Raw genomic sequence first — 15,211 nt, 5'->3', positions numbered from 1 at the left:
TTTAGTTATTACTTTACACGTCCCACAACGAAGCTGCATGCAGTTTGCTGCAAAGATTATTTCTTCTACTAATGTGAATTTCACCTTTGTTAAGATTTTCTGAGATAAAGTGATTGCCTTCGGCTGTTAATAATTTTTGATTCTTTAATCTTTTCTTGACGATTGACGTGAAATTGGAAGTTATTCTTTCTGCCAAATGTAAGATGTTGAGGCTTCTAGTCTTACACGTGAATTCAAATGTAATGTTCATTGTTTTTTGTTTTCTACATATTGTGAAGGTTTCTATATCAGAGAATGATTAGGAATTATTTTGCTTTGATCATAGAATGATTTAATATCGTTTGTGGATATTTTTATATTTGGATAAGCATAAATAATTTTACCAGTCTTTTCTCTCGTCTAAATATATCTATTGAGGAAACGCATTTTGCCATATTGAATGGGATGTACTTTTTAGTGTAGAATGAGGGGTAAGGTCTAAAATCTATATATTGGTGTGTATCAGTATCCTTGCAATAGAAATCATTTATAACCCTCTCAATTTCTTAATGTCTAAAACAGGAAATTCAATTTCATCTGTTTCTATAGTGAACCTTGTCGATTCATAAATTTAAGTAATCTTGTAAGGTCTTTCTTACTTTCTTTCCAATACTCAAAGGTGTCTTCCTAAAGTCTTTACCAGTTCCCTATTAAATAGGACTGGAAACGCTGATCAAAAGTAATTCTGAAAACAGTACAGTGAGTGTCACAAACGTAAGCGCAATTTTTGTTCCCATTGCTGTGACTTTAATTTGAATCTAATACTGGTTTTCATAGAAGTAGTTGTTTTCCAGTGCCTCCAAAATTTCCGATGAGAATAAGCACAAAGAAATGTTCAGACAAATTGAAATTAATTGTCTATTCCTTCAATAACAGATTAAGTAGAATTGTGGCGTTTGCGTTTCAGCACCACTCCAGGAAGGTAGTTAAAAGAAAAATGTGAAATAAAGGAAATAAAAGGTAAACAATAGAAATTATTTAATAAATGTTTCGCTGCAGTATGCTTGCTTGAGCATGAATGCACGTATTTCTGCGCACAGTGAGCGGAAGCTTGCCATAATATATCGGACAGAGTAGACAAATTATCATATTGCTTTGATTATGGAACTTATTATCTGGCTATCATTCCTTTCTCATGTTTGTCTCGCCATATTTGGTGCATCAATTTTTATATAAATGTACATTTTTACTAATTGGAGAGTTGAATTCTCTCAATCCCGAAGCATTTATTTCTGAAAACTATGGGTGAAAATAGGTGAAGTTATTTGGAATAGCGACATACCTAGGCGTTCCTCGATGGTGAGTATATTCAATTTTCCCGTGTTTCATATATTTTTTTCTGTCTGAGATGGAACAGGAGTCCTGGGTTAATTGAAGACATACATATCCATATATATATATATATATATTCCCCAACACGATGCTAAAGAAATGGCAGAAATACTGCAGAAACAATACGGCTCTGTCTTTAGTGTTCCCACTGATATTGACGTAAGGGAAACGAACGAAGTTGACTCCCAACACAAAATCTCAGACATAACCTTCACTGCGACCGACATCGTAGCAGCAATAAATGAGGTCAAACATTACTCTGCTGTAGGCCCTGATAGATTTCCCGCTAGTCTCCTGAAGGAATGTAGATACCAACTTGCAGTCCCTCTGACCAACCTCTGGAGAAATTCGTTAGACGCAGGTTATATACCAAAACAGTTTCTATCCCAGTCGGTCATCCCAGTTTTCAAACAGGGAAACAGATCCCTCGCAGTCAACTATCGCCCAATCTCACTCACCTCCCACATCATTAAAGTGTTTGAAAGAGTGTTAAGATCAAGGATAGCTGACTTCCTGGAGACCGACAAACTCCTAAATGCAAATCAGCATGGCTTTCGCTGTGGCAGGGACTGTCTAACACAGCTCTTACACCACATTGAAGATGTACTCAAAGCCTTGGGAACAGGTTCGAACTCTGACGTCATATATCTTGACTTCAGTAAAGCGTTCGACAGGGTAGACCATAACATCCTACTCTCAAAATTGGCAAACGTTGGAATCCGTGGAAAAGTTCTACACTGGATTAAGTATTTCCTGGCGAATAGAACACAACATGTTGTAGTTGATGGAGTCCACTCAAACCCAGCAAAAGTCATCAGCGGTGTTCCCCAGGCAACTGTTTTGGGTCCGCTACTCTTCATAATTTACGTAAACGACCTTTCCAGTGTCGTACATTACTGCAAAGTGAAGATATTTGCTGATGACACTAAGCTCCAGCAAATCGTCAATGAAGAAGCAGACCGAACTCAACTCCAGTCTGATCTTTATGCTGTGAGTCAATGGGCAGACAGAAACAAAATGCAACTGAATGAGGGAAAATTTGAGCTGATGCATTTTGGAAGAAATTCCTCACTAAAACAACCATACTCTCTTCCTTCAGGGGAACCGCTCACAGCCTCTAACAATATCAGAGACCTGGGTGTAATTGTTGATGACGATCTCAGTTGGAGTGCGCACATCAACAAGAAGGTCGATATAGCTCGTAGGATGAGTTCCCGGATCTTAAGAACTTTCCGGTCCATAGAATAAGGTGTCATCATACCACTTTTTTCCTCCTTTGTACGGCCACACCTTGAATACTGCTGCCCACTGTGGTCTCCTCACACAAGACAAAACATCTCCAGAATTGAGTCACCCCAGAGGGCACTCACTAAACGAATTGAAGGCATGGCTGCTCTCGATTATTGGGATCGCCTTAAAGCCTTGAAACTTTACTCCCTCCAGCGTCGCCCTGAGCGGTACATCATTTGTACGATGTGGAAAATATACCGCCAACTTTGCCCAAACGACCTAAACATTAGCTTCATCCAAGACTTGGACCACGGGCTATACGTCCCCTGTCCAATTCAAGATCACAACATACATGTACACTGCAACATAATTTCTTTTCCTCAACATGCCCTGCCCTATTTAACATTGTCCCGAAGGAGATCAACGAGGAAAAGGATCCCATCAACTTTAAACAGAGTCTGGATAGATTCCTTCAAAGAATACCAGATAAGCCACCCATAATTGGATACAACTCACCCAACAAGAACTCACTACTTGAACAAAACTGGATACAACTCACCCAACAAGAACTCACTATTTGAACAAAACTTGACTTAAACAAAACTTGACTTAAACAGGATTCGAATAATCCTATCAGGTGGTGCTATTAAGTTAGACATGGCCTGGACCAATCTTTGGTCGAAACATATCTAAGTTTATCTAAGTTATATATATATATATATATGTGTGTGTGTGTGTGTGTGTGTGTGTGTGTTGTGTGTGTGTGTGTATGTATATGCATATGTATGAATAAATTCCGCACATTTATTGTCTGGAAACTCACTAATGTACTAATGTACGCTAATATTCGATATTTCATTTAATTACTTACGTAAGTGGAATATTTCCCTAATTCAGATTTTGTTGACCAACATGACAAGCCTTCCTTCGGAAAGATCACTAATCCGGAATGCTTTTGCATCCAGAGTTTCGGGAAAATAGATATTCTACATGTATATATATAAATATATATATTTATATATATATATAACTTCAGATAGGGGTTGTGAGTGCAACCCACCATGGGAAAACATATATCCAATATACTGCCAGTAAAACATCCAACAAAGTTAATACAAAATGTTAAGAATTACGATGCAATTATTTTTTTTATTGTATTATATGGGCGAAGGTAAAATGTTTTACCACAAATTTATAATACAAAATAAGAAAATGGAGAAATACACCTTAATCAATAATCAACTACCAGATAATACCCAATCACATAATTTATTAACCAACTACATATGAACATCAAGGTCAAACATAATAGTACGGAACAAAATAATGCACATCAATGAGTAATATGATACAATAAGTACAATATGTATAAATAAATATAAATAAATATAAATATAAACTGTTGTTATTATTATGTTGCTTTTTCACTATATTATGCTGCTGTATTCTATCTGATTTTTTCCACCTAATATGTACTGTGAACCGCGTGATGCACATATTGTTTTACCGGTATTATTGTTAATAATAATAATAATAATAATAATAATAATAATAATATTATTATTAATAATAATAATAATGGTAATAATAATGATAATGATAGTAATATTAATGGCATTTTGTAACTTAGTATAATGAACACTTGACTTTGTATATGAACATCTGCATATTGATATGTGTATGTTTGTATATTGTAATATTCTAATATATTGATTTGACTAACTGTAACCTTGAATATATGTATGTATATTATTATATACTATTATGTATATGTGGATATATATATAGGAGCATGGGTATATACACTTATATGTATGTGTATATTATATATTATGTGTATGTACCCATTCTTGTATGGGTGTACCTTCTCTGATATTCATATTTAGATTGTACTTTATAATCTCTGAAGAGGCCTTGGGATATTTTTGTGTCTCATTTATAACCACATATTAACTTATCACACCTTGCTAATATCAGCATAATGAGATACTCATATCTACAGCTGTAAGATGTAGTTTATATTTATATTTATATTTATTTATATTTATTTATACATATTGTACTTATTGTATCATATTACTCATTGATGTGCATTGTTTTGTTCTGTACTATTATGTTTGACCTTGATGTTCATATGTAGTTGGTTAATAAATTATGTGATTGGGTATTATCTGGTAGTTAATTATTGATTAAGGTGTATTTCTCCATTTTCTTATTTTGTATTATATATATATATATATATATATATATATATATATATATAATATATATATATATATATATATATGTCAACTAATATGTGACAATTATTCAATAGCCCAATATTTCATCTATTTACATAATATTGAGGTCTCTTTCTTTCTTTTATTATCTTACCGTTTTTACCAATATATATATATAAGTATATATATATATATTTATATATATATATATATATATATACATATATATATATATACATGCACACACGCACGCATACTTATACACGCACACACACACACATATATATATTTATACATATATACGTATATAAATAATAGACATGCCTGTACATATATACGGTGAAATGTATATTTATACGAGTATATAGAGATGCACATATATGAATTTAAATTACACCTACAATTTTAAGTACCTTATTGAAAATATACCCGGCTGCATCGGTTTTACTCACATGTTTATCGACATATCGAAGTTGCTGTTGCGAATATTCGATCATTGAACTGATCAAGATCATTACTGTATGATTGGTTAACCTGCTCGTGTATGATTGCTGCCAGATAAATGTCTACAAATAAAAACTAAATTGAAACTACTGCATGGAGTTTCTCCAAACTGAATTTAATTGGACGCAATATAGTCCTCTCTTAAAGCATGCGTGATAATACTCAGTAAAACCAACTTCGAACGTTTATTATCGCTACTCAAACGGAACTAAAACTCATTGCTGACTCTGAATTATAATTTACCACCCTGAGAAACTGAATAATTTATTTCATATGGAACACCGATGCGGTGTCATGTATTAATTTATTTATTGTTTCCTCCATAGAATGATGATGCTAAGATATTTCTGTTTGAAGTGTTTGGCGCAGTGCTTTAATTCTGGACGGCTTGATATCCATGCTTTCTTTTATGTTCCTGAGGAGAATGGTACATGAATAATTCGGAGATAACATGACAGAAATTATAACATTAGTACAAATTACATTCTTGGAAAAATTCAAATGACTAGCAATGCAGTTTCGTTATTCGGCCAGAAATATTAGAAGAGATGACTAGCAAAATATTTGCATCACTGACACCACGGTGAAATATTTGAGAGAAAAATCAGAAATAATGTTGGTGTAATAATATTTAAATATTATGACCAACACGGCGATGCACTCATTATAATCGATCAATTCGTGACTGTTAGATTTATTTCTTTAATTAAGTTGTAAAATAATTGTAATCGATTTTTTCAGTGCATGTACACTTATTATAAAGTGAAATCAAGTTCCTGGGAAGTAATTTATTTCATGCAGTTTTCATTCCCAATTGAGTCGTTTTTACATGACTTGCCTCTCATGTATTTCTCTCTCACATTTCTCTCTTTTCATTTCTGATGGCTGACGGTTGACAACTTCAGAGATGCCTGATTCTCTTTCCTTGGGATGTGAAACAAATGAATCCAGAGATCCGTTGGTTGGAGAGAATGGATCAGTGTGATAACGACGTTAAACTGCTCCTTCAACGACAACAATAACAACAACCATAACCACAACCACAGCAGCAACAACAACAACAACAAAAATAAAATTTAATTTATTTCAAAAGATTATTCATAGCATCCATAATCTCTTAAAGATTTTATTCAGATTTACGCCACCCGAACCTCAGAACTATAAATATAAATATGTGCACAGACACGCTTGCGTGCGCGCATGTGCTTGTGTGCTGTGGATCTCGTACACATACACATTTATTTACATACATATAATGTAGCACATGCATGTGCATACATGATAATGCTTCTAGTGTTTGAAGGTCCTAACACCAAACAACGAGTTGGAAAGCACTAAAAGCGCTCTTTTCAACATCGAAATATCGCCCCAGTATTTGGGCTTGTAATGTCATTTCAAATGCTGCGGAATCTGTCTTCCCATGCAGTTTATATTTTCATACATAAAGGAGTAAATTACACATTTTGAAAGAGATAAATTGAAGTAGATGGGCAATATTCAGCTAGATGTAGATTACAAAATAATTGAAAGCTACCATTTCTATCACTTATTGCAGTAGCATCAGTATCAGTAGCAGCAACACAACCAACTACTTCTGCTGCTTCTACTAATTCTAATAACAATAATAATTTCAAATTTTGGTATGAGAGCAGCAGTTTCAGGGATAGCGTAAATCCATTGTATCCACCTCAGTACTTAATTGGTGTTCGTTTCATTTATCACCGAAAGGGCGAAGGAAATACTCGTCCTTGGCGGATCTAGAACTCAGGACTTCAAAGCTGAGTGTCAGAGATATAACTTCGGCAATAAACTCGCACGCAGTTTCAGTAGTTTGCTATGGCACTGGAATCCTGAAGTGGACAGAGGAGGAGCTAAAGTAGATGACAGGAAGTCAAGAAAGACGGAAGTGGTGCGGTAGGATAAGTATGGCACCTCAAGACCTCCACGGTGTGGGTGTTGACAGCAGATGGATTTTCTAACCTAACCTGACCTTTCCATAAAACACGGGAAAATTAAGTGTTCCAATCTGGTCAGAGTTTTCTTAGGATAATGTACGACGTCTATGCGGCGATATATGGATTCGCTCTTTCAGCCCGGCCATTCAGCAACAGCTTCCTTCCTGCCCATTTCTGGGTGAGTTTGGCCACCTTAGTCATGATCTCTTCCTAGTTCCTATCTACCTGAAGATCTGGTCTGAACCAGACTCCGAGCACTTTCACCGGACCCTACGTCCAACGACAGAAATCACTAGGCGATCAACATATTAATTTGAAAGCAAGAGAAACGACTGATAAATATAGAGATCTGAGATTTTGAGATCGCTAAGTTGTGGCAGCTACGTGAGTCAAACATAAAGGTTTTCCCTATGGTCATCGGAGCATTAAGTTCAATACCACACAAGCTGAAGAAATATCTGGAAAGTTTAGAAAAACCTTACAATCTAGGCGTATTGCAAAAATCAGCATTACTTGGAACTGCACGCGTATTGCGTAAGGTTATGTCTGTCTGAAGTACTTGTGGTGACTTGACAGACAGGACAAATCCCCGCTAGGCATAAGAACTTCAATCAACAACATCACTTTATTAGATACCGTGTAACGTCTTAAATAATAATGACAACAATAATAATAATAATAATAATAATAATAATAATAATAAATAATAATAATAATAATAATAATAATATAATAATAATAAATGCAGACTGGATTATACAAACTGAAGGATCCTACCAAAATTTACAACAACAAGCTTGGGAAGACATCACAATAGCAGACCTAAGAAAGGCACTCACGAAGGCCCATAATTGGAAATCCCTCGGTAAAGATAGGGTGCCGAATTTCTGGCTCGCATCGCTCCCGTGCGCACACGGTAAGCTAGTTCAGCTGCTCAATGGAATTTTGAGAGACCCAAAGAAAACACCTGAATGGTTAGCAAGTGGCATTACTTACCTACTCCCAAAGGATAACGAAACCAACCTTCCAAAAAGCTATCGGCCTATAACCTGTCTATCCACCACGTATAAAATCCTAACATCTATCCTGGCGGAGAAAACATATGCATTCATGGAGAAGAACGATATTTTCCCCATTGAACAAAAAGGGTGCCGCCGAGGCTCTTACGGATGCAAAGATCAACTGCTAATCAATCGTATGATCCTTGAGAACTGTCACAACAAGCGCAGAAATCTCAGCACCGCATGGATTGACTATAAAAAGGCCTTCGACAGTATACCGCATCCATGGATCTTGAGATCGCTGGACATCTTTAAAATTTCCCCTGTGATTTCAAACTTCCTGAAGCACAATATGTCGTTGTGGAATACGAATCTCCAATTATATCACTCTAATGGAGTACTTGCCTCAGAAAATATAACATCAACTGTGGAATTTTTCAAGGTGACTCACTTTCACCTTTAATATTCTGCATAGCCCTAATACCCCTTACAAGTGAATTAAACAGAACAGGGTATGGGTATAAAATTGCCAATAAAAAAATAAGCCATCTATTTTATATGGATGACTTAAAACTTTATGGTAAAGACAATAATGAACTTGAAGGCCTATCGCGCACCGTGAAAGCATTCAGCGATGACATCGGGATGGAGTTTGGACTTGAGAAGTGTGCCAAGGCCACTTTCCAGAAAGGGAAAGTGAAGACCACAAATTCAGTCGTGTTAGATGTTGACACAGTCATAAGAGAGCTTGAGCAAGAACAGACATACAAATATTTAGGGATAAATGAAGGCTCTGGTATTCAGCATGCAAGCATGAAAGAGAAAATCAGGAAGGAATGTTATAGGAGAGTTCGTGCAGTCCTGAAATCTGAACTAAATGCACGTAACAAGGTGTTAGCTATAAACTCCTTAGCAGTTCCAGTTGTTACTTATAGCTACAATGTGTTGAACTGGAATATGAGTGAAGTAAAGAATATAGATAGAAAAATACGCAAGCTGCTGAGTTGTAATAGGATGCACCACCCAAAGGCAGACGTAGATCGCCTTTACCTTCCCAGAGCCCAAGGAGGTCGAGGCCTGATCCAATTTGAACTAGCTTACAAAACAACCACAATTGGACTGGCCAAATATCTCGAAATATCGAATGACTGGAAAATCACGAGAGACGAAAGAAGCTTCATTCTATCATCAAGGAAAGCAAAAACATTGCTATTGATCTCGTGCAGGATACCCAAACTGAACAACCCGAGGGAAGTACGGCAACTATTGTTGCAAAGAAGGTGAAAATGATGGCAATGAAAAAAGCGCACGAGCAATTGGCTGATAGGTGGGAGGAGAAACCTCTGCACGGCAAATATGTGACCCGCAGCAAACAAGCTGATGTTGACCAGAAGCAAACCCATCAGTGGCTGCGGAGCTCAGGGCTAAAAGCAGAGAGCGAAGGTTTCATCCTGGCTGCTCAAGACCAAAGCCTATTAACCCGGAACTACCAGGCCAATGTGATGAAAAATGGAGCAGACCCAAAATGCCGATTCTGCAACGACATGATTAAAACAGTGGACCACCTAATCTCTGGATGTAAAGTCTTAGCACCAGTGGAGTATAAATTAAGACATGACAGAGTTGGCCAATATCTCCACTGGCTAATAAGTCGGCATTACAATATCAAAACTGCCGACAAGTGGTATAATCACCACCCTGAGGCTGTAACTGAAGGAGAAAATGTAACCATTCTGTGGGACTTTCAGTCCCACAGACATTCAGTACATACAGACCGAACCATCAAGGCCAATAAACCAGATATTGTTGTGAAAGACCAAAACAATAAAGTTTGCTTATTGATCGACATGAGCATCCCCTGTGATCATAATATCTCAGCGAAAGAGTTTGACAAGCTCAGAAAATATAAAGACCTACTCATTGAAATTGAGAAAATGTGGCATCTCAAGGCGGTTACAATACCAGTGATCGTAGGAGCACTAGGAATGATCAAGAAGGGAACCGAAAATTATATGAGAATGATCCCTGACTTACCATCCCTGCAAGAAGTGCAAAAGATTGTCTTAACTGGTACATCACACGTATTGAGAAGAGCATTGTCGATGTGAGAACTGTTGCTGCTCATGTATTTTAATTTAACTTAAAAAAAATAATAAAAAAATTAAAAAAAAATTAACGAACTACTGAGTTTGGTTTAATGGCCTACCAATATACACTATGAGTTTCTTTGCCCTAGGAGTCGGGAAGACACTCGGCAAGAAATGGAAGAAAATTTGAAAGAAGAAAAAAAAAAGTAATAATAATAATAATGATAATAATAATAATAATAATAATAATAATAATAATAATAATAATAATAATAATAATAATAATGGTATAAAAGATGGGCTACAGCAAATATTCTGCGCAATACCACAGATTCGCTTGTCATTTGTTTCACCTTAACCAGTTGAGCATGTCCCTTAGTGGCTGACAATATGTGCATCTCTGATCACAAGCTGAAGTAGTGGGGGAGCATCATAGCCGAAAGGAATTCTTAGAGGTTTGGATAATTCAACTTTGGAAACATGGGTGGTTCGTTCAACATCCTTATTCAGGGACCTTTTCAGCAGGATGGTTACTCGACCAGAAGAAAATGCTAACTGGGCCCCACCTGCAAGGTCATGTGCCGTTTATCTTGATATGAGTTCACCATATCGCGCACATATGGTTGTGATGCATGTGCCTGGTGTACCCTTATCAGACGGGTAGTCATGTTGGGTATACTGAGCTTCGTATATTTTACCCCAGTGTCACTTTGATGGCATGCACTGCTCTCTCACTCAATAATAATAATAATAATAATAATAAGAAGAAGAAGAATAAGAATAAGAAGAAGAAGAAGAAGAAGAAGAAAGAAAGAAAGAAAGAAAGAATCGTTATTGTGGTTGTTTCTGATTTAATCACGACGCTAGCATTTGCAAACCAGTGAGAGTAGTCGACACCACAGATCTCAGTACTAGGCTGGCATCTTATTTATCGCACCCAAAACGATGGGAACCAAAGCTAAGCTTGGCTATATTTACTCATAAAATAAAACGCCAGAGAAATCCCGCACTAACGATTCTGCTCGTTAAATTTATAATTAAATTATTAGTGATTAAATTATGATACAGTTATTATACGACCAACGCTTTGGCATTTATTTTAGAAAAGTTAAAAATGACATGGACGACAAAGAACAGTAATTTGAAAGCTCATGTAAATTTTTTGTACATTTATGGCTATTAAATTGTATGTAAACTACATAATAATTTAAATATATTAATGTCAAACTTTCAAAGTAATATTGTACAAAATTACTTTTGTAACAATCAGTTGAGGCAAAAGGAGACAGAAAATTTAATAACTGTTTAGCACCAAATACATAAATATTAAATTTTAAAAGATCTGCAAAATGTTCATGTGAAAAATGTCTATGAAAAGCAATTTTTTTAAAGGTTATTTCGTTTTTGATTTCTTTTCATATTTTTCATCTATACTGCTAAATATAACATTCACATATACATCCACTCTCATATTTATATATGTGCATATACTGGTATTTAAACTAGTAAAAATTCGATTAACATAACGCAATATTCCTGATGATTTGGGAAGCACAACTTTTAGATTAATCTAATACATAGAAAGTTGGTTGTGTGGTAACATATTTGATTCCCAAGCACATAGTTCCGGGTTCAGTTCCACTTCGTGACAATTCGGCAACTGTCTTTTACTACAGTCTCATGCCGACTAAAGCCTTGTGAGTGGATTTGGTTGACTGGGTGCATAAAAGCACTCGTCATTATATCGTTGAGAGCCGAGAATCGTCTGCTATGGATGCCGAAACTACCAGATGACGCGGTTTCAACCTTTTACGGTTTCCTCAATGGTAGATGAGTAGCAGCGGCATAGCAGCTGGATCTCCCATCAATAGTATATAGAATATCTGTATCTATACAGGCACTGGTGCTGCAAGTAGTTAGTGGACTTATTTAAAAATAATAATAGTAATAGAAGCGCTATTAATACCAAAAGATAATCTTTATCTCCAACATAAAGTGTTCCCATGTACTTTACATTCATTCTATGTAACTGAAGAAGGTCGAGCAGATTACACCACATTGTTATTTACATGTCCAATATGCATGATGGTCATGCTTTGTGTAGCAAAATATTGGTATTAATCTTAGTTCATAGTGGCTCTTATATAAGAGGGAAATTTAAAAGTATAGTTTTCCTACTATACGTAATATCAGGAAAGAAGGTATACTCTTTTACCCTTTTACATGTTTCAGTCATTTGGATGTGGCCATGCTGGAGCACCGCCTTTAGTCGAGCAAATCAACCCTAGGACATATTCTATGAAAGCCTAGTACTTATTCTATCGGGCTCTCTTGCCGAACCGCTAAGTTACGGGAACGTAAACACACCAGCATCTGCTGTCAAGCGATGTTGGGGGACAAACACACACACAAACATATACACACACACGTATATCAAAGTCCTTCGTGCATATACAAGATGCTGAATTGTATTATGGTTTTCAAAAGTAAAAATATTTATTAGTATAATATATAATTCAACAAAATATTTCGTATTTGTATAATTTCTTCCATAACTATTCTCAAATGTATGCCTTCTCCTTCACTCTTCCCTTCCTGTTTCTTTATTGCCCACAAGGGGCTAAACGGAGAGGGAACAGACATAGGGCAGACAAACGGATTAAGTCGATTACATCGACCCCAGTGCGTAACTGGTACTTAATTTATCGACCTCGAAAGGATGAAAGGTAAAGTCGACCTCGGGGGAATTTGAACTCAGAACAAAAAGACAGACGAAATACCGGTAAGCATTTCGACCGACGCGCTAACATTTCTGCCACCTCACCCCCTTCATTCTTCCCTCCCGCTACATGACTCTTTCTCTCCAGTTGTGTGCATACCATCCCTTTACTCATTGCCTGCAGTCAAGTCCATTATATGCACTCAGCCTGCTTCATTCATAAACTCTATATTTCTCTTTTACGCTGCGTCTTCCATTCTCCCAATATAATGTAAAGTGTCACTGCAAAAACCAGCTAAGCAGCCAATATTTATTTCGGCTATTATTTATAGACGTTTGGCATCATGTGTGTAGGAGAGTAAACGTTCGCATTGCCCATCTATCAATGTTAATAGGTCGGTTATTGACATCGCAAATGGTTGTGTGTGCAGTGTTTTATATCCATAGACTTGATTATAAAACCGAATAATTGTATCCTCACCTTCGTCGAAATATTTCTCCACAACACTGGCAAATAAAAATATGCAGCATATTTATTCAGAAATGTGCTTTGATTACAATAAAATTCATTGTTATAAGACGTACTGGTTCATAAACTTAGTTTTCAATAAAACATACGTTATACTTCTAAATATACATAAAATGTAACATACACAGAGACACACACACAAACATTTATATATAAATTAATACCTATGTGTGTATATATATATATATATATATATATATATATATATATATATTATATATATATATATATACATACATATATATATATACATATATTCGTATATATATATGCACATATATGCATATATTCGTATATATATATATATATATATATTATATATATATTAGAAGGTATGGAGATGATGTACAGGTATTTTATATTAAAAGAAATGAGGTACTCAAAAATTCGGATGGGTATATATATTTTTATATATATACATACATACACGCACACACATACACACACACTGATATATATATATATTTATATGCATACACGTGAATACAGGCACATGCACACATGCACACATACACACGCATACATATAAAATTTGTTTATTTCGTCTGATGCAGTTCTGGTTATTTCATATTTCCACAAACGTCTAACTGCTGCAACAGACAAAAACAAACTATGCCACTGACTGACTCTCTCTGTCTCGGGCACACACACACACACACACACACACACACACACACACACACACACACACACACACACACACACACACACACACACACACACACACACACTCACAGGATGATGATGAAGAGAAGGAAAACATGGAAGACAGGGAGATAGAGGGAGAGAGTGAATGAATGAGTGAGAATGTGTGAATAATATCTATTACATCGTTAAAATCTATGTTAGAAAGAGCGAATTCGGAGCTTGATTTCACCGAATTTGCAACCGAAGGAAGAAACCTGCAATAATACAAGAAAGAGGGAAAAAAGAGAGAAAAAACTATAAACCTGTCAAGATATTATTTGCCTATAGAACCTCATGACTTAAATGTGCGCCCAATAAAGGTGTTAGACGAGGCAATATTCTTCCATTTATTTTACAATTCTATAGGCCAAACAAGTAGCATTTTATTATTTTCAGGTAGGAAAATGATGATGTGTGTTTGGCTTAGTATCATATTCATAAAATGTACCTAAGCAATGGTATATTTCGAATAGTGCAGCCGTTTGTTATCATACGTATAAAACACACCAAAGCAAAGATATATATATATATATATATATATATATATATATATATATATATATATATATATATTACGGAGATGTACTTACATAGTGAGTGATTTGATTTGAGATCGTGTGCTGGAACGAAAACAATTGCATCGTGGAAGGTGTTTATAAACCATTTAAGAAACACACAAAAACCGTTAGTTTCACTTCAACATTTATATTTAATTTGTCAAAATATTTTCGTCGCTTTCAGACCTTATAAACACCTTCCACGCTTCAACTGTTTATATATATATATATATATATATATATATATATATATATATATATATATATACATATCAATAATGCGGCCATTAGTCAGGTTGACATAGGAAGACATATTTGAAGACATATTTGAGTCTATTAGTAGATTAAA

Source organism: Octopus sinensis, linkage group LG4 (assembly GCF_006345805.1).
Source record: "Octopus sinensis linkage group LG4, ASM634580v1, whole genome shotgun sequence".
NCBI lineage: Eukaryota > Metazoa > Mollusca > Cephalopoda > Octopoda > Octopodidae > Octopus > Octopus sinensis.
This window is presented reverse-complemented; position numbering follows the sequence as displayed.